Source organism: Natrix helvetica (genome assembly GCF_964273705.1).
Source record: "Natrix helvetica genome assembly, chromosome: 2".
In the NCBI taxonomy this organism is placed as follows: Eukaryota; Metazoa; Chordata; class Lepidosauria; order Squamata; family Natricidae; genus Natrix; species Natrix helvetica.
Genome location: NC_138552.1, coordinates 285,877,128 through 285,899,998, shown reverse-complemented (window position 1 = coordinate 285,899,998; position 22,871 = coordinate 285,877,128). Strand labels below are relative to the sequence as shown.

General features: G+C 41.6%; 1 protein-coding gene across 1 annotated transcript in view; it reads left to right on the top strand.

The window, feature by feature from the left end:
* Positions 1-8,227: 8,227 nt before the first annotated feature.
* Positions 8,228-22,871, top strand: part of PAFAH1B1 (platelet activating factor acetylhydrolase 1b regulatory subunit 1) — a 66,771-nt gene continuing 52,127 nt past the window's right edge. The window contains exon 1 of the mRNA XM_081941448.1: positions 8,228-8,812. The gene's annotated coding sequence lies outside the window, so the exon portion shown is untranslated. The remainder of the gene's footprint in view (positions 8,813-22,871) is intronic.

Below are 22,871 nucleotides of genomic sequence, written 5' to 3'. Positions count from 1 at the left end.
CTACAGGGAATCTTTTGCCTATGAATAGAGCTACCTCGATACTTGGCTTCTTTCAATAAGCTCTTTATCTCTTAAGTGCTGACATCTGCTGAGGGCTGCTTTAAAAAAACATGTTTCTCCATTTCTCCTCCAGGGAAATGTAATATTCTGCCTTTTAAAAATATTTCTCAAAATATTTCATTCTTCTAGGAGAGGGGTGGGTGCTAACATTCTACAGTCCTTAACTGCAAGCACAGAAATCAGACTTAGGTATCCATTTTATGTTAACGTTTGTCTTGTTTCTGGTTCAAGGAAACGTAGAAAGATACTTTAAAAAGGTGAATTTGGAATTAGTCTTCCTACTCAGTTCTTTCCAGATGAGATGAGTTGCAAGTCCTGTGACCACAGCTTGCAGGTTATGGCTAAAAGTGTCATATTTTTACAAGGATATCTGCAGCACTGGAAGAGGGAGAAAGGGAAAAAATAGGAAAGGTATTTATAATACCTTTATCTATTTATTTTTTAATTTTTATTTGCCAGCTATCTCTCTGTGGGACTATAATACAATACAATAGTAGAGTTGGAAGGGACCTTGGAGGTCTTCTAGTACAACCCCCTGCCTAGGCAGGAAACCCTATACCATTTCAGACAGATGGCTATCCAACATCTTCTTAAAGACTTCCAGTGTTGGGGCATTCACAATTTCTGGAGGCAAGCTGTTCCACTGATTAATTGTTCTCACTGTCAGGAAACTTCTCCTCAGTTCTAAGTTGCTTCTCTCCTTGATTAGTTTCCACCCATTGCTTCTTGTTCTACCCTCAGGTGCCTTGGAGAATAGCTTGACTCCCTCTTCTTTGTGGCAACCCCTGAGATATTGGAACACTGCTATCATGTCTCCCCTGGTCCTTCTTTCTCTTAAGCTAAACATACCCAGTTCCTGCAACCGTTCTTCATATGTTTTAGTCTCCAGTCCCCTAAACTACTACACCACTCTAGGTGGCATACATTAAAAAAGAAGGAAAGGAAAGGAGTGCAAACAGAAGTAAATTAATAAATAAAATCAACAAAGGGAATCATTTGAGGTATTATAGGAATAATACATCAAAAATGAATAACCAAAAATATGGATGGGTTTTGCTCCTGAAGGGAAGATGTGATATAAATGTTTTCTTTCTTTCTTTCTTCTTTCTTTCTTTCTTTCTTTCTTTCTTTCTTTCTTTCTTTCTCTCTCTTTCTTTCTTTCTTTTTCTTTCTTTCTTTCCTTCCTTTCCTTTCCTTCTTTCTTTCTTTCTTTCTTTCTTTCTCTTTCTTTCTTTCTTTCTTTCTTTCACTTATTTACTTATTTACTTATTTACTTACTTACTCATTCATTCATTTATTTGGTTTTTCAAGTATTTATGAGAAAACAAGTATAAGTATGAATATAACATGTAAACATATAAGTATAAGTAGGTATATGTATATACATAAGAGAGGAGTACAAATAGATGGGAACAGTAGGATAGGGATGGTAGGCATGCTGATGCCCTTATGTACGCCCCTTACAGACCTCTTAGGAATGGGGTGAGAAGGTCCACGGTAGACAGTTGAAGGTTAAAGTTTTGTGTAGCTAGCTAAATAAATATGAAAGCCAGATTAGTGAAGTGGTTAAGGCAGGAGACTAGAAACTGGGAGATTGTGAGTTCTAGTTCCACTTTGGGCACAAAGCCAGCCAGGGGACCTTGGGCCAGCCAATCACTCTTCGCACCAGGAAGCAGGCAATGGCAAACCATTTCTGAAATCTTGCCAAGAAAACTGCAGACTTCTCCGGTAGTTGCCAGGAGTCAACACTGACTTGGAGGCAAATCCCCTCCCAAAAAATTTATAAGTAAGCAAATAAAGAGAGGGAGGGGGGACATGCGAAAAGCAAGATATTGTTGGAAGAAATGTCCAATTTAGGTTCAGTTCCAAATGGGGAAAAAAAAGACACTGGATTCATAGAAGTTGCTTGGAAAGAAGGTTTATTGAGGGACAGGGTCACATGGTTTGAGATCTTGGGCAAAAAAGGGAAGAGATGCTAAGAGTGTCCTTGTTTTATGCCTTCTCTGGGCTTTTGAATTTGAGCTTGTATTCTGATTGGTTGTGAGACTCCCATGGGGCCATGCAGGGGCAATCTGTAGGCTGTTCTGAGTCCCAAACTTGGTTGACTCTTGCTGGGTGATGATGTAATAAAAGGGCTTTGGGATTCCTATTATGGCTCTGCCTGAAGGTGGTAGATCTTTGTTATGTAGACTAGCCTGGCTCAAGCCTTAATGGCCCATTGACAAAGGTGGGGTGGTGGTGAATTTCTGCCTCCCTTTTAGGGGAAATATTCTGCCCTTTTAATATTTCCTAAAATATCTCATTTTCCTAGGAGAAGGGTAGGTACTAACTTCTTACAGTTGCCACATCTGCAATTTTCCTGCCAGTGTCAGCGAAGTGATTTATTTGTTAGTTCTACTTATATATTTGGCTTGAGTTCCTGAACAGAAAAGGGGAATCACATGCTTCAAGATGTTGGGTGAAGAAGAAAAAGGGGCAGAGATGCTGAAAGTCCCTGGTTTTATGCCCTCTCTGGCCTTTGATTTTGATTTTGTATTCTGATTGGTTGTCAGACTCCCATGGGGTCATGCAGGAGCAACTCTGTAGGCTGTGTTTTGAGTCCGTGTTTGGTTGAGCATTGCTTTTTCCCAGGTGCCCTGTGGTGAGATGGGTAAAGGGCTAATACTATCATGCCTTAATCCCATCACCCTGGAGCTGAAGCGGGGAGAACTTTGTTATGTAGAATAGACTGACTCAGGCCTTAATGGCTCATTGACAAAGGTGGGTAGGGGAGCTGAGTTTATGTCTCCCATTTAGAGGAAACATTCTGTCCTTTTAATATTTCCTAAAATATTCCATTTTCTAGTAAAGGGGTGGGTTTTAACTTGAATGAAAGAAAAAGAGAAACTGATTTGATTCCCTTCCACTTTGGCTCTGCCCTTGTCAAAAAATGAGATACCCCTTTCCGCTTTTCCTTCTTCCAAATTGCAGTGGTGGAATTTTTTCCATAGTAATGTAAACTAACAGCGTCTTATTGTATATTTTGTCACAATCACAAAACGACAAATACGGGGGTCGTTTGATGAGTTTATTTATGTAGTAAATTTATGAGGCAGCCAATCTCATATGCATTTATTTTATTAGATTTTTCTATCCCACTTTTATTATTTTTATAAGTAACTCAAAGCAACAAGCAAACACACTATACTCCTTCCTGCTCCTATTTTCCCCATAACAACAATCCTGTGGGGTGGTTGGGCTGAGAGAGAGTGACTGGCTCAAAGTCACTCAGCCAGCTTTCACACCTAAGGTAGAACTCAAATTTCCTGTTTCTTGGCCAGACTAACAATTAAAACAAAGTAAGAATAAATGAAAACACAACTAGTGATTAAAAACAAAAACGAGACAGCATAAAATAGCAACCGTGAATAATCAAATGTTACACGATCAATATAACCAGACAATGATTTCACCCACACTTTTAGGCCCTAGATGTCAAAAATCTAGTTTTAATGCCTTGCCAAAGGCCAAGATATTGTTATATGCATAACAGGTTTCAAAATGTTTACAATGGCTTTGAAAATGTGTGAGTGGAGAAGAATAATAGTGAATAGCAATAGCATTAGCACTTAAGACTTAACACAGTGCTTTACAGTGCTTTGCAGCCCTCAGTTTACAAAGTCAACGGAATAAAATATAATTATGTGTTGTTGTATGCTTAAAAGTTGAGTGAAGTTTTGTTACTAATCACCTGTTGCTGTATAGATAGAAGAAAATTAAACAGTGGAAAAGACAATTTTGTCACTGCTTCTATTTTGATTCATAATTAACTTTTATTCTTTTTTCAACCTTCCCTATCCAATTTTCTTTTAACATGTTCACTGTTAAGACTTTATTATTTATTTATTTATTTATTTATGTATTTATTTATTTATTTATTTATTATTTATTTGTTACATTTATAAACCGCTCCCTCTCCCCGAAGGGACTCGGGGCGGTGTACAAAACACAGCTAAAACCACATACAAAATACAATATCGGATACCCATAAAGACAAAACAATATAAAACCGTTCTAAAACAAAAATTAAAAGCAATCTAAAAAATCTATCCCCAGGGATTAAAATACCGGCCAGAAGTGTTGGAAATTAAAAACTACGGTTAGGCCAGGCCGGCTAAATGGAACAGGTGGGTCTTTAATTTCTTGCGGAAGGAGCGGAGATCGGTAGTAGTTCTAATATCGGGGGGGAGGTCATTCCATAGGGTCGGGCCCATCACAGAGAAGGACCTACTCCTGGGCGCCGCCCGCTGGCATTGTCTGGTGGATGGCACCCGGAGGAGCCCCTCTCTGTGAGAGCGAATTGGTCGCAGGGATGTATGGGGTAGGATGTGCTCCCGCAGATAACTAGGTCCTGTGCCATGGAGCGCTTTGAAGATGATAGTTAGCACCTTCAGACTGAAATAATGTGGCAGAGCTTGCCTTGTTTTTGTAATTTTTAAAATAGTCTACAAAAATATTACACTGTAAAATAGTTTATCTCAATCTTCCCTTCTACTTTCCTATATTAGCTTTGTGTTACTTGCCAGATTTTAAGCTCACTGGGGTCGTATTCTATATTTGGCAAGCCTCTTCAATGATTTCAAGAGATTATTTTGCTAAGCTAAACTTGTGATCAATTTTAACATTTTGTGTCAATGTGTATTTTATTTTGGCATGCAACCTTCCTGAGGACCCCTTTCAATATTATATATATATGCTTTAATTAATGTATTTATTTCTGATTGTTAAATTATGCCTGCTTACACATATGTGTGTGCCAGTGGTGGGTTCCGAATCCCGTTGCAACCGGTATCGCAGCATGCACATGCGTCCTTACCTCTTGCAACACCTCCGCGATGCTCCAGCTGCTCAGCGGAGGGTTGCGCAGGCGCCGTGCACTCCATGTGCGGAAGTGTCGAAGAGCTCAAATACAGGTAAGGAACTCAGGCGGGTGGGCCGTCCGGAGCGCCATACGAGAACGGTACCCGGTGCTCCGGGCAGGCACCGGTACGCCTGTACCAGGGCGTACCACCTGCAACCCACCACTGGCGCGTGCACATAGACATAAAAACACAAAAGAATAGATTGCACAATCTCACTATCAATACAATACAATACAATAGCAGAATTGGAAGGGACCTTGGAGGTCTTCTAGTCCAACCCCCTGCCTAGGCAGGAAACCCTATACCGTTTCAGACAAATGGCTATCCAACATCTTCTTAAAGACTTCCAGTGTTGGGGCATTCACAACTTCTGGAGGCAACTTCTGTTCCACTGATTGTTCTAACTGTCAGGAAGTTTCTCCTCAGTTCTAAGTTGCTTCTCTCCTTGATTAGTTTCCACCCATTGCTTCTTGTTCTATCCTCAGGTGCCTTGGAACAGTAACAGTTAAGTTTGAATAATTAAGATGGCTAACGTAATCCTGATTTTGGAGTATAAAATGCCTGCATGGTTTTCTTGAGGCCTAGATGTACAAATGTGTCATCTCTCCTGCAGGAGCTGCATTGGCTGAGCTGCATTGCTTCCGAGTCCAGTTTAAGGTGCTGGTTGTCATCTTTAAACCTGTACAAGGCTTGGGACCAGAGGTGGTATTCTACCGGTTCGGACTGGTTCGCACCAAACCGGTAGCGGAAATTACCCGCCTCAGCTCTATGGCATCCCATTTAGGCCCCCTTTTTTTTGCCAAAAGCACATGCGTGAAAATTGTACGCTCACATTTGCAAACCGGTAGGGAAGGTAAGTGAATACCATCCCTACTTGGGACTAGGTTATCTGAAGGGCTATCTTCTCCAGGTTACATTTACCTGACTTATCAGAGCAGGGATGCAAGGAATGCTGCAGTTCTCTTCTCCCAAGGAGGTGCATCTAGTGGGACCAAGAAGGATCTTCTCTGTGATGACTTCCTCCTTGTAGAACATCAGCTCTGCAGAAAGAAGATTGAACACCCCCCCCCCCCACTATTTTACAAGAACCCGAAGATCTGGTTTTGCCAACAGACTTGAGGAAACCAGAATGGGATAGAGGTCATTAAGTCACTTATTTGATTAACTATACAATACAATACAATACAATACAAAAGCGGAGTTGGAAGGGACCTTGGAGGTCTTCTAGTCAAACCCCCTGCCTAGGCAGGAAACCCTACCGTTTCAGACAAATGGCTATCCAACATCTTCTTAAAGACTTCCAATGTTGGGGCATTCACAACTTCTGGTGAATGTTGAAACTGTTGTGGAGAGGAGGAGCGGACGGAAGGGTATTGCTGTTTATTGTTTTATATTAGGTTTTTTATCTTTGCAAGCTGCCCAGAGTCACAGAGAGCGAGTTGGACAGCCATATAACTTTTCATAAATAAATATCCTATTGTTTTAAATATAGTAGTATTACTCATAAGCAAATGTCCATATGGGAGATGGAAATATAATGGCAGGTTAATAGTAGTACCGATACCAATGCTTTCAAATTCTAGTTTACAGTATCTAGTTTTACTGCAAAACCCAACCACTGTAGTTTGTGAAGTGTATTCATGTAGTGCTTTTCAACTTTAGCAACTTCAAGATCTGTGGACTTCCAACTTCCAGAATTCATGCCTTGCTTTAAACCAAGATTAACAAATTAACAGAATTGGAAGGGACTTTGTAAATCATCTAGTCCACACACACCCCACTCAAGCAGGAGGCCTTACATCATTTCTGACAAATCAACAGTCCAGTCTCTTGAAAGCTTCCAGTGATGAAGCTCCCACAACATCTGAAGGCAACTTCTGTTCCATTGGTTGATTGTTCTCACTGTCAGAAAGTTCCTCATTTCTAGGTTGAATCTCTCCTTGGTCAGTTTCCATCCTTTATTCCTTGTCTGGCCATCAGGTGCTTTGGAAAATAGCTTGATCCCCTCCTCTCTGTGGCAGCCCCTCAAATATTGGAAGACTGCTTTCATTTCTCCCCTGGTCCTTCTCTTTGCCAGACTAGCCATGCCCAGTTCCTGTAACCGTTCTTCATGCTTTATTCTCTAGTCCCCTAATCATCCTGGTTGCTCTTCTCTGAAATTTTTCTAGAGTCTCAACAACTTTTTTTAGTGTGGTGACCAAAACTGGGTGCAGTACTCTTAGGTGTGGTCTTATTAGGGCTTTATAGAGTGGTATTAGTACCTCTCTTGATTGTATTCCTCGGTTAATGCAATTTAGGATTGTATTGGCTTTTTTGGCTGCCGCTGTACACTGCTGGCTCATATTTAGCTGGTTGTCTAATAAGACTCCAAAATCCCTCTCTGTCACTGCTATTAAGCCTGGTTTCACCTAGTTTATATGTGTACTTTTGGTTTTTCTTACCTAAGTATACAACTTTACTTTTCTCTACATTGAAATTGAATTGATTTAAAACCAGACTTTAAACAAAACTTGGTTGCACCAACCATATTGTCCAGGGGTGAAATTCAATTTTTTTTTACTACCGGTTCTGTAGGCATAGCTTGGGGGGCGTGGTAGGGGAAGGACACTGCAAAATCTCCATTCCCACCCCATTCCAGCCAGAGGTGGTATTTGCTGGTTCTCCAAATTACACAAAATTTCCGCTACCGGTTTTCCAGAACCTGTCAGAACCTGCTGAATTTCACCCCTGGTATATGGTTCCAAAGGTGCTTTTTTCAAAAGACAACTTTGTCTTTATGATGTAACCTTTTAGGGCTGGCTGGGGAGTTTTAGCCAGGCTTCTCTGCTCCTGTTCCAATATCTGTACCTATTTTATTTCCAGATTGTTTCAATAGGGATTGTCACTGTGCACTTTTAATTCAGGACTGGCTATTTTCGTGTTTCTTGTAAATCGAACAGACAGAAGGAAGGAAATAAGAGGGAGAGGAGGATGAACCATCTTCCACCAGTCTCCTGCTTTCCACATTGTATCAGACTCGACCTCCTATAACTCTGGTCTGCAAAGCCGCATTAGCTAGGAATTCTGGGATCTGAAGTCCCGACGTATCTCCAGGATACAAAACAAGGAGAAAGGGTATGGTTTTCAAAAGAAAGGGTAACGAATGACGGCGAGTTACAAAGCTGAGTCAAATATATACATCTTTTATTTTTTTAAAAGACGGTTGAACAGAAAGAGCGACCGAGACGCCGCAGTGAGAGCAACCGCCTGAGAGAAACAGGCCGCGCGGGCTGCCGGGAGTTTGAGTCCGGCAAGCCGCCAGCTCCTTCCCCGTCGCAAGGCATGCCGGGAGGCGGGGCGCTTTAGCTTTCCCAAGATGGTGTCCTGCCTCCCGTCCCCTCCCCTCCCCGCACATGCGCAGTGCTTGAAGCGGGCCGACCCTGCTCCCTCCTTCGCCTTTCTCGCTCCGGCTCCCTCCCTCCTTCCTTCCTGGCGGCCGGGGCGCCACTGACACGGCCGGGGCGGAAAAGCCAGTCGTTGTCGCCGCCGCGAGGAGGAGAAAGACAGAAGGCCAACACCACCACCATCATCACCGTTGCCGCCGCCGCCACCTTCGACGAAGCCGGCGCTCGCCGCCTTTGCTCCACCCCTCCTCCATCTTCTTTCTCCACACAAGCCGGTAAAAGAGAGCGAGGAGGGAGGCCGAGACCCCTCCTCTGCCGGGGCGAAGCTGCCGCTGCTCCTCAGCTCGCGGGAGGGGCCGAAACCGCCACTTCGCCACACACGCAGCAAGCAAAGCCCCGAGCCGGTGGATGGGAGCGGCCTCGCAGGCAGCAGCAGCAGCAGCACCACCACCACCCGCGGCTCCTCGGGTAAGGCCGGCCTCAGTCCTGAGGGAGGGGCGGCGGCTTGGATATGGGTTATGGGGGAGGGGGAAAGGAAGCTGGCGCGGGGCGTCGGGCTCCGTTTCTGCAAGCGCTTCGAGGCGGTAGGCCCCGGCGGCCGCTCCTCCCTCGCCCGCTGCTTTCCAGCTCGCTCTCAAAATGGCCGCCGCGCCCGTTGGGGTGGGGGGGGGAGGAAGGGGCGGGGGGAGGATGAGGAACATGAGGGGGGGCCTCCGCTCGGCACCCCCCCCCCTTTCTTGCATGGCGGTGAGAGAGTGGGGGGAGCGGAGGTCTCAGACGCCCCCTCGGCTCCAACGCCTGCGCTCCATCCTCCCCGGATCGCAGCCACTTGGAGGTACCGTCATTGACTCGGTCGCGGCGGGGGAAGGGTGTGTGTGTGTGTGTGTCAGTATTGTGGGGTGGGGGAGACGAGGTCTCGCGCACTCGTAGGGGGGAGGGCTTCTCCCCCCCACACACACCTTTCTTTCTCCGGGCTCGCCTTTCTCTCCCTGCTGTCATTTGCCGACGAGGCGTCCTTTTTTTTTTTTTTTTTTTGCACGCCGCCTCCCCCCCCCCCTCGGCCCGCCTTTCCCCGCTGGCTGGGCGAGGAGAGGGGACGGATGCTTTTTTTGGGACTACAACTCCTATCAGCCTGGCCGAGCGATCGTGGGGGGGGGGGGGACCTCCTTGTCTCGGTCTTTACAAAACAACCCCAAACCCCCGGGTTATCTTTCCTGTCTTTTCAGAGCTCTTACAATGGATGGGGCTCTACTACAACAACCCTCCTTGCTTCTGATTTGCCCCCCCCCCAAAAAAAATCCCGGCTTCTGTTTGTTCTGGCCTTATTGGCCCACTTCCCAGCCTCCCTCTTTTTTTTTCCTCTGGGTGACTCTGGGAAAGTGGCTGGGTGTGAAGGGAAGGTTGAGAAAAAGAGGTTAAGGCCGTGGTTCCCAACCTTTTTGGGGGGGGCCGTGCCCCACCTAAGCATCTCTAAAATCCTGATGCCCCCCCCTCCATATAATTCTTACTTTACTCAAAAAAAGTGAACTCTACTCATGTGGAGGAAGCCTAAAAGGCTATTAACTTGGTTTAAACAAGGTTCAAATCGCCCCCATTAAAAATCAAATTGCCCCCCTGTGGAGTGTGGGGCCCACGTTGGGAACCACTGGGTTAAGATTTTGTGTGGAGATGGTATTCCCCCCTCCCCTTCTTGTGTTGCCGCACATCTTTTTGTCTTAACAGACTTCTCCTCCCTGTGCCCCCCCTTCCCCTTTCCCAGCTTCTCTGACTTATACCTTTCTCTCCTCATTCATCCTACATGCACCATTCCTTCATCCTCCAGCCTCCTCTTCGGTATTTGTCTTCCCCTGCATATGTTTCCTTCTTCCTTCAGTCCTTTTGCCACACATTTTTTTTGCTTTCTCTACTCTTTATTGACCAGACCTTTTATTTTCCCTCATTCATACCATAGACAGCAGCTCTTTTTTTCCTAAAAAAAAAGCTTTCTGTGCATCTCTCTTTCTCCACACAAAGCAGTTTCCACATTTTTTATTCCATCTGGCTTTCCTCCACCACTGACCCCATCTTATGGGATGACTTATATCTTGCTTCCATCTATCAGCCTTTCAATAAGGTGTAGATGAGTGTCATGACCCATATGCATAGGTGTCTAGTAAGAGTGCCCTTTTTCAGTCTGTAATGGGATTAAGGTTATTTTCTCTTTCATTTTATCTGTCTTTCTTTTTTAAAGAGAGGTAGATAAGTGACATTTTGAATAGCATTGTAGATGTCCCTTGTTGCTCCTGGGGGCTTAAATATCCCTTATCACTCTCCTATATACCTTTTTGACAAGGAATATTTCCTCACTTTCTAATAGTATGTCTATTAGAAAGAAATGGGTCTCCCAATTTCTGCATTTCTTTAGAAAGTGCAATATTCTATGTGTATGTGAGGATACATCTTATCTTTTGAATACAAGAATACAACAGCCCTTTTCTCCTTACTTTGCTTCCTATTAGAGGTAACAGGTAACCTATAACTTTAGAAAAAGTCCTTTATCGCTATATAACCCTTTTAAGAGATAGCTATTATCTTCTTTTAAAAGGTTTCCAAGGTTTGAGAGAGAGACTTGTATTTTATATCATATGTTCTGATGTAACTTGGAACATGTTTTGCATTCACCCAGAATTCCACTTCAGCCTAAATATACTGTATGTGAATTGTTTCCTTTTCCATAACTCAAGTCCCTCAATTGTATCACATACAATCCTATTTCACTGCATTTCTCTTCCCCTTCTGTACACACCTCTTCTTTCTTTACCTAATTAATTAGTAAGAGATGGCCATCTTCCACTGTTTACTCTCAGAATCCCCTTACTTCCTTACCTTTGAGGACTTAATTTGTCAATATCCTCTCTTTTCCATCCCTACAGCCTTTCTGTTTCATCTGTTTCCCAGTGCTTTTTATTTATTTATTTTTCATCTTGCAACTGCTTTGTCACTCTGAAATCATATTTCACTGCCCTGCTTCTAGGCCTTTTGCTTCCCGGCATTGGTGTTTTTAACTCCTAGCACAGTAAGCGCACCTTAGTGCATCAGCGGAGACTATTATAGTCAGCTGTTCCCAGCTTCCTTAAACGAGTATGCAATCTTTCCCAAGTAGCCCCTTATTTATTTTTTTACATATCTGTATTATGTGTTGCTCCAGCTTTCTGTAAACTCCACATAATCAGACCTACACCTACCATGGCTGTATCTGTTGTCACTCAGCCCGTTTTTCCTGCATCTTCCACTCCCAATGCTCCAGTTCCATACTTTGCCAGCCTGTAATTTAGTCTCGCCTTCCTATTTTCCTCCTGCACATAGTCTGTTAATTTTTTTTTCAGCCCAGCGTCTCCATTAGCTTTGTTTCCAAGCCCATAGACCCAGCATGCTGCAGTACTGTACCTAGCTCCATATTTTTAAGGGGTCTTCGCTGTGTTTATCATCACCTCTCTTACTTGGCTATCTGGGTTTCCTAGTAGGGTTTTTTCTCACGGTGACTTAGCAATAAACGAGCGTTGAGGAGTTTAAACTAAGGTGACTGTTACAAGCCAAATAAAGAAGGGTGGTCTGGTTAAGAAAGGATGTACCCCGTGTTCCTTTTTCATCCACCCTCTTGTTTTTGTTTATTAACTTCTTCCTTTTTTAAAAATGGGAGGAGATTGTTTGTAAGGTGGCACAACTGTTTAAGCAAATAAACAGAAGAGCTAAACGTTAATGTGTTGGTGTGCTGTAATAAAGGGCCTGAGGATTTCAAAATACAGTGCAGTCTGACAGCTCTAATCTGGTCTTCCAACAAGAGGCCCTTTTTCCCACCCGTCTCCCTGCAGTGACTGAGCAAGAGAAAAATCATTGATAGGAGGTGGCTCAAAGCTTCAGATTGAACCGCAGCAAAAATGGGAGGAGGATGTAGTGGAAGATAAAGAATAGGGAGATGAGATTCCACACGTTTGGGGCTAGTGTTTTATTGCTACTATTTTAAAGATTCGGTGGTTCCTTTAAAAAAACCTCCCGCTTTGATTGCATAAGGGGAAGGGGAGATAATAATATTGGTAAAAGGTCTTTTTCCATGGAACTTGTTCAAAAAGGAGCTTTTAAAATATTACACATTCTGTGTTGTCTTTCATTCCTGACCTTTGGGGAAGAGCTGATGTGGCCTGTAGCTTTTATAAAATACATATATTAATACTATTGCACTTGGTTTGCTTTGCCTTGCCTTGATAACAAAAATCTCTCTTGCTAATGCTGCAGTAGGATTTGATTGTTGCAGTTTAACTTATTTGGCAATTAATTTTCTAGTTGGTCACTAAAATCTATTTGCGTATACATCTTTCTGAAATTCTTTAACATGTGGAGTGGCATCTCCTTGTAGAGATATATTTGTAGGTTATACCGGTCAGTGCGTATGCACACACAGTAATGTGTGTGAAAAGTGGCCTTGATCTCCATTTTCAGATTTATTACTAAATATACATATTGTAATTAAATTGTCAGAGAAGATACCCAGTTATATTCAAAGTGGTTCAGAATATTCTTGCAATGACTGAGATGCTAAACAAAGGAAGCATTTTTTTAACCATGTTTTTTTTCATCAGAAAGCTAGTTCGTCAGGAATGTTTTTGTTGCTCTTGTTCGGTTGGATTGTATTTGTGGAGGGCGAGTACAGCCTTTGAGCGAAGGAGAAACTGGGTGGAGTAAGGCAGAAGCTGTGAAACACAGCTAGATACCCTTTCATAGCGTTCCCCCTTCTGCTTGTGTTTTTGCCCGGTGGAAGGAATAGTAATTGCAGTAACAATGAAGTCTGTTCTTTAGGGAGGAGTCTAGTGATGCAGAAATCAGATGAATGTAGGATTCTGTATTTATTTTTTTCCTCCTTTAGGGTGGATCTTGATTTGTCTGGCATTAAAGTAACCAGCCACTGTTAGAAAGCAGGGATATTCTCTGAGCAGCCTCCTGAAAATTGGCCTGGATTATTTTTCTTCACTTGTTCACCTGATGTTAAGTAGTTCAGTATGAAATTAAAGATCAAAATGTTATTTACTTAAAGACTATGTCATATTTCCATATTGTCAGTTTGTACTTTCATTGATTCACACAAGCTAGGTAGGTTTCAGAACTGCAGCTATGCCTCCTTGTCGTGACTGAATTGAGTGTAGTCATGAGATAGTAATTTTAGGTGCTGGTTGCTAATGCCTCACACAATTTAAAAGAGCATGTCCAAATGCAGGATAAAGGGTGTGGGCAGTGGAATGGTAAACATAATATTTCTTTTTTCTTTATACTGTATACATGCCTAATGAAGGATGGTGTATTTTTTAATTGAAATTCAATCTTTGTCATGGAAGATTCAGTTCTTAAGGGTGAAAATACATAGATTTCATTTGACCAAGCCGAATAATTCGATTCTTATCAATATAGAGTATCATTGATCAGTACGTAAGTTGTAAAAAATCTGTTGTGGAATACTTGCTAATCAATGGCGTGTGGGGTGGAGTTGTTTGCTAGGATGCCCCACGCGACAGAATAACACTAAGGTAACAAAGCACATTGACCTTGAGATTTGTATTCTCTCTTATTGAGCTTGACAAGAAAAAAATGTGTATGGGTGGGCAAAAAAGGAATTAAATACTATGGAAAATTGTTTTTTTTAAGTATTACAATTTCAAGTATTCCATACTTGATTACATAGATTACTTCCTTTGGTCCAACACACTTTCTTTGGATGCAATATTTAGATTGTACTTTTTATTTTCTGTATTATGCAGTAGAAAAACCCCAGGCTGCCAGGCAACCATGTAGCCTTTAAAAGCTTTGGGTGCAGCCCCCAGAGATCTCCAAAAGTTGTTACCAATTTGTAATCTTAATGTGGCAGAAGGGGGGGGGGACTATTAAATATATGCTAAAGAGTAATTGAATTAACTATTTAAATTAAATTGGAAAAGACAGCTGTTAAAGAAGTGGGTGCCTTTTAAATTTTCTAAATAAATAATTAAGTTACGTAAATAAAAAACTCAGTTTCTGTCAAGATAGATTTGATTTAAATCTCTAAACACAATTTATTCACTAAGGGAGATTCTTTAATGATTTATAGTAAGTGTTTATTTTTGTTTGACATAACATGAATGCTGTCTATATCTTTCTCTTATCTGAAGTTATTTGTAGGTTTTAGTTTCAGAAGGTATGGACTATATTGCAGTAATTCGTTATCTACATATTTGTGGCATCATTAAGGCCTGAATACACAGGTACAGTATAGGTGATACCTTGCTCAGTAGTAGTAACTGTGAAAGGGATCTTGGAGTTCTAGTGGACCACCATTTAAATATGAGCCAGCAGTGTGCAGCAGCTGCCAAAAAAACCAACACAGTCCTAGGCTGCATCAACAGAGGGATAGAATCAAGATCATGTGAAGGGTTAATACCACTTTATAATGCTTTGGTAAGGCCACACTTGGAATACTGTATTCAGTTTTGGTCACCACAATATAGAAAAGATGTGGAGACTCTAGAAAGAGTGCAGAGAAGAGCAACAAAGAGGATTAGGGGACTGGAGACTAAAACATATGAAGAATGGTTGCAGGAACTGGGTATGTTTAGCTTAAGAGAAAGAAGGACTAGGGGAGACATGATAGCAGTCTTCCAATATCTCAGAAACTAATCAAGGAGAGAAACAACCTAGAACTAAGGAGGAATTTCCTGACAGTGAGAACAATTAATCAGTGGAACAGCTTGCCTCCAGAAGTTGTGAATGCCCCAACACTGGAAGTCTTTAAGAAGATGTTGGATAGCCATTTGTCTGAAACAGTATAGGGTTTCCTGCCTAGGCAGGGGGTTGGACTAGAAGACCTCCAAGGTCCCTTCCAACTCTACTATTGTATTGTATTGAATCAGCTTATTTATTTATTGTAGGTATTTGATTATCTTTTTGCGGTATTATGTATTGTTACACAACAACCATCACCAGATATTAAATTGTATTAATTGTACTGCATTTTGCATAGGTTTTGTATAATTTTGTCTTTTTAATAAATTGCCCAAAGTTAACCTGTGATGAGATGGGTTCCCAAGAAAAATTTAAAATAAACAAATAAATGTTATTTCACTCTTCCTTCCTTTTGCATTTTTAAGCAAGTCTTTAGTTAATACCGGGTAGGTCTCCATGGTAGCAAATAAGATATTATATTTAGAAGATATGATCATAGTTTTACAGTTGAATTCTTAATATTTTAGGTAAGGTTTTAAGAAATAAGTTCAATTTAGATTTTTGAAAAATCCATAAAAATATTTTTAAATTGGTTTTTGTCCTGGGTGCTGCACACACTGCTTTGAAGTGCAGCCTTTCATATAGCACTTAAAGGCCAAGGGTTTTAATGTGGATGAAAGTATGTATCCCTGTGATGTCTCCATAATATGCCTTAATTATGCCTCTCTCTGCTCAGGTATTGTTTTTTCCCTTGTGTTTACTATAGACTTGGATGGTTTTACAATTGATTATTCTGTCTTTTCTCTGTTTTTGTTTTAGGACATTTTTAACCTATACATATTTCAAATGTTTTGGTCTGATTAGTTGTTTAAAATATACTAACTCTTACTTTACACAGGTTACTGTTTTTTTTTACAATTCACTAATTTCATCTGATACTTTTTCATGGATGCCAATTCATGCAGACTGATTGCATGGATTCTCTTTTAACTGGCCTAAGGCACTAGCATTCAGAGAAATACAAAGTTGAACTCTCCCCCCACGCCCTCCATCCCTAGTGATAGGTAGATTATTTGTGATGTGACACATGGCAAATAAGGAACAAAGGTCCTGATCAACTAGCTTTACTATAATAACCTTATCTTGGATATGAGGTAGAAATGATACCACATGACTTAATTATATGCTGATATTCAAGTATGAAGCACTGCCCATGAATGAAATGAATGAATAATGAAAGAGTGGATCCCAATTAATATGAAAATATTTCTGGTTAGTGTGATGCTGTATTTTTAGGTAATTTTAATTCAGTTTCTTGGGAACTATTCTAAATCTGCATGATTCATCTTTTCCTTTGAAGCAGCTCTGTAAGATAGGTCATAGGTACAGCTAGTAGTGCTTTCTAAATTATTTTATATGGAGCTTTCTCATTACAAGGTTAAATTGTACTATTGTAATCTGGGGATTGAGAGATGATGCAAGACTTTGTAGAGAATAAAATAAAACGCCAAATTTTGTATGAACTACGCCATTTTTTAATTTTACAATTTATCTTTGCTTACCATTTTAAGACAATCCTTTAATTACTGTCCATGTCTACCCGTATAAATTAGTGTGATATAACAAACCTATTCCATATGAATACTTCTAATTCTTTATTAAAGTGTATTTCAGAGAATGATTATGGAATATAATACATAAATGTCATGTAGGTCAGTTAAAGTGTTAGGTGGGCATGGGTGTGTGTAGTGTGGCAGGATAAGGCCATCCTGAGCTGTAAAAAGACCTTGGTTGACTTGAGCCAATAATTCTTTCTTAAGACAACAATACTGCTGTTGGGGAAAAATTGAGAAGAGAACTGTTCAGGCTTCCTTTAGTTCTTGAATGAAAGGCAGGCTAAAAAATAATGACTTTTTTTGTTAAGCAATTATTTTTCATTTGTGGTTTAGTCCCCCTATCATGTTTCCAGTACATATCCTTCCAACTCAGGATTTATTGGTTAAAAATTGTCTACTGAACCCTGAAAGAAGAATACCATGTAAGAGGTTGTGCTTAAAAATGCTTGCCTTTTGTAAAGATCTGAAAATGTTTATTTGATCTTAAATGTTATTAAATACTTCTCTTTTTAAAAGTACGCACTTTACTCTAACACTGTTTACAGATTAGCCACTTAAAATTTTATAGTGGTAATGGTAGACTCAAACCTAGAATGATTAATGAGAAATTAAAAATGATAATATATCAGAATAGGATAGTCTGGTTATATCCTTTTATCTTGTATGTTACCAGACTGAAATTCCACTTAAATTCTTATAAATTAAGAGAAAAAGTTGCATATCACAGATGATCTAATAAGTTCAAGGTTACTATGTCCTTTAATCAGATGGACAATGGTAAATGCTGTGGACTTGAGTTTCTATTTTGGAAGTTGTTTATTAACCTAAAATTATCTGGTCTAGTGAGGTACTTGTAGCATATGCATAGTATTGAAAATTAAGGTGAGGTTCCAGATTAACTTATGTTGGCCTAACCTAGGCAGTCATTATGTTATACAAGAGGAAAAATAAATACTCACCAGGAGTTTCTGCGAGACTTGATTAGTAAAAATGAAGCTTCACTTAATGAAAACAAAAGCAGAACTAAGAATGTTTTCATCCAAGATTAGTCATATAATAACAGTATGGTAATGAAATTTATGTTATATTGTCTATTAAAAGAATAGGATAGGCATAATTGTTCAAATTATATTAATTACTAAATTGAAACATAAGGGATTGGTCATTTTCTACATATATTGTATTGCATATTTCTATGCACATACAAAGATGCCAACCAATATCAATTACTTGAAGGTGGAAGATGCAGATCCATATATTTTTATTGCAAAAAATATGGGATAGAATTGCACCACAAAATTACCTTTTCACAACTTTTCCGGATACAGAATGTTTCTCCATAAGAAGAGGTATCTGTATTTCTTGATAGTTATGCTTATTTCCAATTTGAGAAATGAATTTCTGTCTCTGTAGTTAGTATAAACTAAATTTAATCTAATGTTTTCATTAAACCACAGTATATCAGCTTTACCACAAAGAGCTGCCAGAAGAGTAAAAGCAATGCTGAGATCCTTGTGGGAAGAACAGTATAGAGATGTTTTAAATGCATTTATAATGAAAAAAGTTCCTACGGACAAACATGAATAGAAATACTTTATTGATATTTGAAAAACTGCAATGCTAGAAGAGAGAGATCGTGATTACTAAACATGTCCATCTTCACAACTGAACATCCTATGTGAGGAGACTGATTAAAATATTCTACTTAGTGATCAGTGATTAAAGCAATCAAATTTTCGTTCCTGGGTTATATATTTATTAAACAAATTTATATAGCCACTCAACTCTTAGGCTTAGAACAGGGGTGTCAAACTCACATCGTCACAGCGACATCATGCGATGTATTGCGACTTTTTCCCCTTTTACTAAACCGGGCAGGGGTGGGGCCAGCATGTGACGCATTTGGCCCGTGGGCCACGAGTTTGACACCCCTGGCTTATAACATTAAAAATCCATAGTATAAAACAGTGAGCCCTAAAATATCTAAAACACATACACACAGCATACGGTAACAAAAACATCAAACCAGTGATTTGATTGGCGCATCGTATCAACCTAAGGTCCCAGGTCTGCTGACAGAACCATCTCTTCTGGAAAAGCTTCACGGTGGGGGACAGCTTGCCCTGCCTTCCCACTCCTGTGGGCGGGGTAGACATTACTGGGGAAAGGCCTTCAAATAACCTGGTCCCAAGCCATACAGGAGTTCAAAGGTGATAACCAGCATCTTGAATTGAACCTGAAGCAAATTGGCAGCCAATGCAGCTCCCACAAAAGAGATGACAGATGCACGAATCTGGGCTTCCTCAAAACTGCAGGCCACTGTGTTTTGAAACAACTGAAGCTTCTGGATGCTCTTCAAGGGCAGCCCCTCTAGAACCCATTACAGTAGTCCAAATGGGAGTGATTATTGGCCATGGTGCCCATTTTAAAAAAAATGTATGTATGATGATCTAGAGCAAACGTTTGGTCATTGTTAAATAAACATTAATTGCTGAAACTAGACTTCAATGCCTTTTTGAGCTTTGATTACACTATAACTGCAATTTATAATGGAGGGATGTCCATACAGCATCAAACGTTATAGAATAATTCTTGTAATAATGCTGCAGTTCTGTCTAGTCTAGTGCAACTTTCTTTAACCTGGTTCTTTCCAGATGTGCTGGGCCATACTTCTTATTATTTCAACTTGTACATGCTTTGTATATATGGGCTAGGTTATTGGGCATTGCAACTCACACAGTGCAAGAAGGCTGCTCCAAGGCAACCAACCTAGTGGCTTATATTCTCCAAAGCAAGATATTTTATTATTCTATAGTCAATCCCATTAATTCAGTCGATCCAGATGAGTGAGCTATGTAGTAGCCATGAATTATGGGACTTGCTAGTAGACTTAAAAGGGAGGGTTAAACTTCCTTCCTCAATGAATCAAGAGAAAATCCTAGCATGACGAACATTAGATACTGTATGTATATACATGTGAGCTATATACAATGGATTAATTGCATAGAAATTTAACATTTCTTTGTCCTCACCATCCATACCACCTAATGGATACAAAAAAACCTTCCCTTTGTAGCAATAATAGAGAAAACCAGCATGATGCAGTTGTTTAGTTGCTGGATTAGGAGTGTGGGAACCCAGCCAGGGGTGTGTGACCTTGAGCCAGTTACAATTTTTGTAACCAGAAGGTTGCGTGGAAAAATAGGAAGAAGGAGCACTATGTCCTCCATAGCGCCTAAAAGAAAGGTGGAATATAAATTTAATAAATAAAAAACACCAAACATTTTGCGTAGAAATCAATAAGAATCTATTTGATTTCCTTTATCACAATGGAAGCCACTGTGTTTTTAAGTCCAATGTACTAATAATATAGCTATAAAATTAGAGAAAGATTATCTACTGTATATATACACTTCTCTTTAGATAACAATTGATTAAATACAAATCTTTTCCAGTTGCAAAGAGTCCTTGACTTTGAACAGTCACTAAACAGATGGTTGTAAGTTACACTGGCATTGGAAAAAAAATTGCATTTACGACTGTAAACCCCAAGCTCATATGATCAGAATTTTGGTGCTTGGCAACTGGCATGTATTCACGGCTGTAGCCCAAAACTATATAATCGTCATTTGCAACCTTCCCAGCTGGCTTCTAACTGAAGCAAGTCAATGGGGGAAGCTGGATTCACTTGAAAACCATGTGATTCACTTAAATGGTCATAAAATTGGGCCGCCAACAGCGGATGGGCCCCCCTCAGTGGACCGGACGGGCCGCCAACAGCGAGTCTTGTGAGACCATCCTGGGAGGAGTTTGATTCTGTTGCCCCCGAGGATTTGGATAGGTTGCGTGGACGGCTGCGACCCACCACATGTTTAATGGACCCGTGTCCCTCCTGGTTGGTACTGGCATCTTGGGAGGTGACCCGAGGCTGGCTTCTGGGCCTGGTGAATGCCTCATTGGGTGAGGGATCCTTACCAGCCGCCTTGAAGGAGGCGGTGGTGAGACCCTTACTTAAGAGGCCTGCACTCGACCCAATGGAGCTAGCTAACTATCGTCCAGTCTCCAACCTTCCGTTTTTAGCGAAGGTTGTCGAGAATGTGGTGGCGCAGCAGTTTCCACAACACCTTGACGAATCCGAGTATCTAGACTCACGCCAGTCCGGCTTCCGACCCGGGCACAGCACAGAGACAGCCTTGGTCGCGTTGGTCGATGATCTCTGGAGGGCCAGAGATAGAGGTTGTTCCTCTATCCTGGTCCTATTAGACCTCTCGGCGGCTTTTGATACCATCGACCATGGTATCCTATTGCGCCGGTTGGAGGGGATAGGAGTCGGAGGTACCGTTTTGCGGTGGTTCGGCTCCTACCTCTCCGACCGGAGGCAATGTGTGTTGACAGGGGGACAGAGGTCGACCCCGAGGCCACTCACTTGTGGAGTGCCACAGGGGTCGGTCCTCTCGCCTCTCCTGTTCAACACATATGTGAAGCCGCTGGGTGAGATCATCCGTGGTTTTGGGGTTGAGTATCACCTCTACGCTGATGATACTCAGCTGTATATTTCAACCCCAAACCACCCCAACGAGGCTGTTGAAGTGATGTCCCGGTGCTTGGAAGCCGTCGGGGTCTGGATGGGGGACAACAGACTTAAACTCAACCCCTCCAAGACCGAGTGGCTGTGGCTACCGGCACCTCGGTTCAGCCAGCTGATTCCATCGCTGGCCATAGGGGGCGAACAATTGCCCCCTGTGGAACGGGCGCGCAATTTGGGCGTCCTCCTTGATGCCCGGCTGTCAATGGATGACCATGTGGCAGCCGTGGCGAGGGGGGCGTTCCACCAGGTTCGCCTGGTGCGCCAATTGCGCCCCCTACTGGACCGGGATGCCCTACGCACGGTCACTCATGCGCTGGTGACGTCCCGCCTGGATTACTGCAACGCTCTCTACATGGGGCTGCCCTTGGGACGCGCCTGGAGACTGCAGTTGGTTCAGAACGCAGCCGCGCGGGCTGTGATGGGGAGTACGAGGTACTCCCACGTAACACCTCTCCTGCGCGAGCTGCACTGGCTACCTGTGGTTTTTCGGGTGCGTTTCAAGGTGCTGATTACCATCTTTAAAGCGCTCCATGGCACGGGACCTAGTTACTTGCGGGATCGCATCCTCCCACATACATCCCTGCGGCCAATTCGCTCACACAGGGAGGGACTTCTCCTGGTGCCGTCCACTAGGCAATGCCAACGGGCGACACCAAGGAGTAGGGCCTTCTCTGTGATGGGCCCAACCCTCTGGAATGACCTCCCCCCCGACATTAGAACCACTTCTGACCTCCGCTCCTTCCGGCAAAAATTGAAGACTCACCTGTTCCGATTAGCAGGCCTGGCATAATTACAACTGTCCCTCCTGGCAAATGTATTATTATCTGGTTATTTTAGGGTTTTTTAATCTGTTGTGTCTGTTTTAGGGATTTTAAAAAATTTATATTTATTCAGCTTTGTACAGTTCTTTTAATTGCATTTTAACCTCCTCCAAACTGTACATATTTAATTTTTTATTGTATTTTTGTGATATTCTCTATGGACTGTACACCGCCCCGAGTCCCTTCTGGGAGAGGGGGCGGTCTAGAAGCACAAATAAATTGAAATTGAAATTGAAATTGAGGTCACTCACTTAACAGTCTTGCTTAACAATGGAAATTCTGGCCCCAGCTGTGGTCATAAACTGAGACATACCTATATTAAAAGCCATATTTTAAATGTAGAACTTAGTAAATATTTGTCAACTCACCATCCCTCCCCACCCCTTTGATATTCCTATTATTTTATTAGATTCTTGATGTTTCAGTTGAGGAAATGCTACCTCTGGGAAAAAATATACAAGCAAATACTTTTTAAAGGACTGTTTAATTTGTGGCAATATTGCATTTATCAAAAAAGTATTATTGAATTTCACCTTAAAATGCAGCTGGAATACTATCCTGCATTGATTTGCCATCACAATTGTAGATCGATAGGGCTTTTCCTATCTTCTGCGTCATTGAGAATAAAGACACTTGTCTGGAGTCTCAAAATCATAGATTTGGAACCATCTATAGATCCATCTATAGACCTATCTAGATAATCAATTCCGAGCCCTCTTTTTGTACCGAAAACCAGATTTACAGTAGGTGGCTATTCAATCGCTGTTTGAACTCATCCA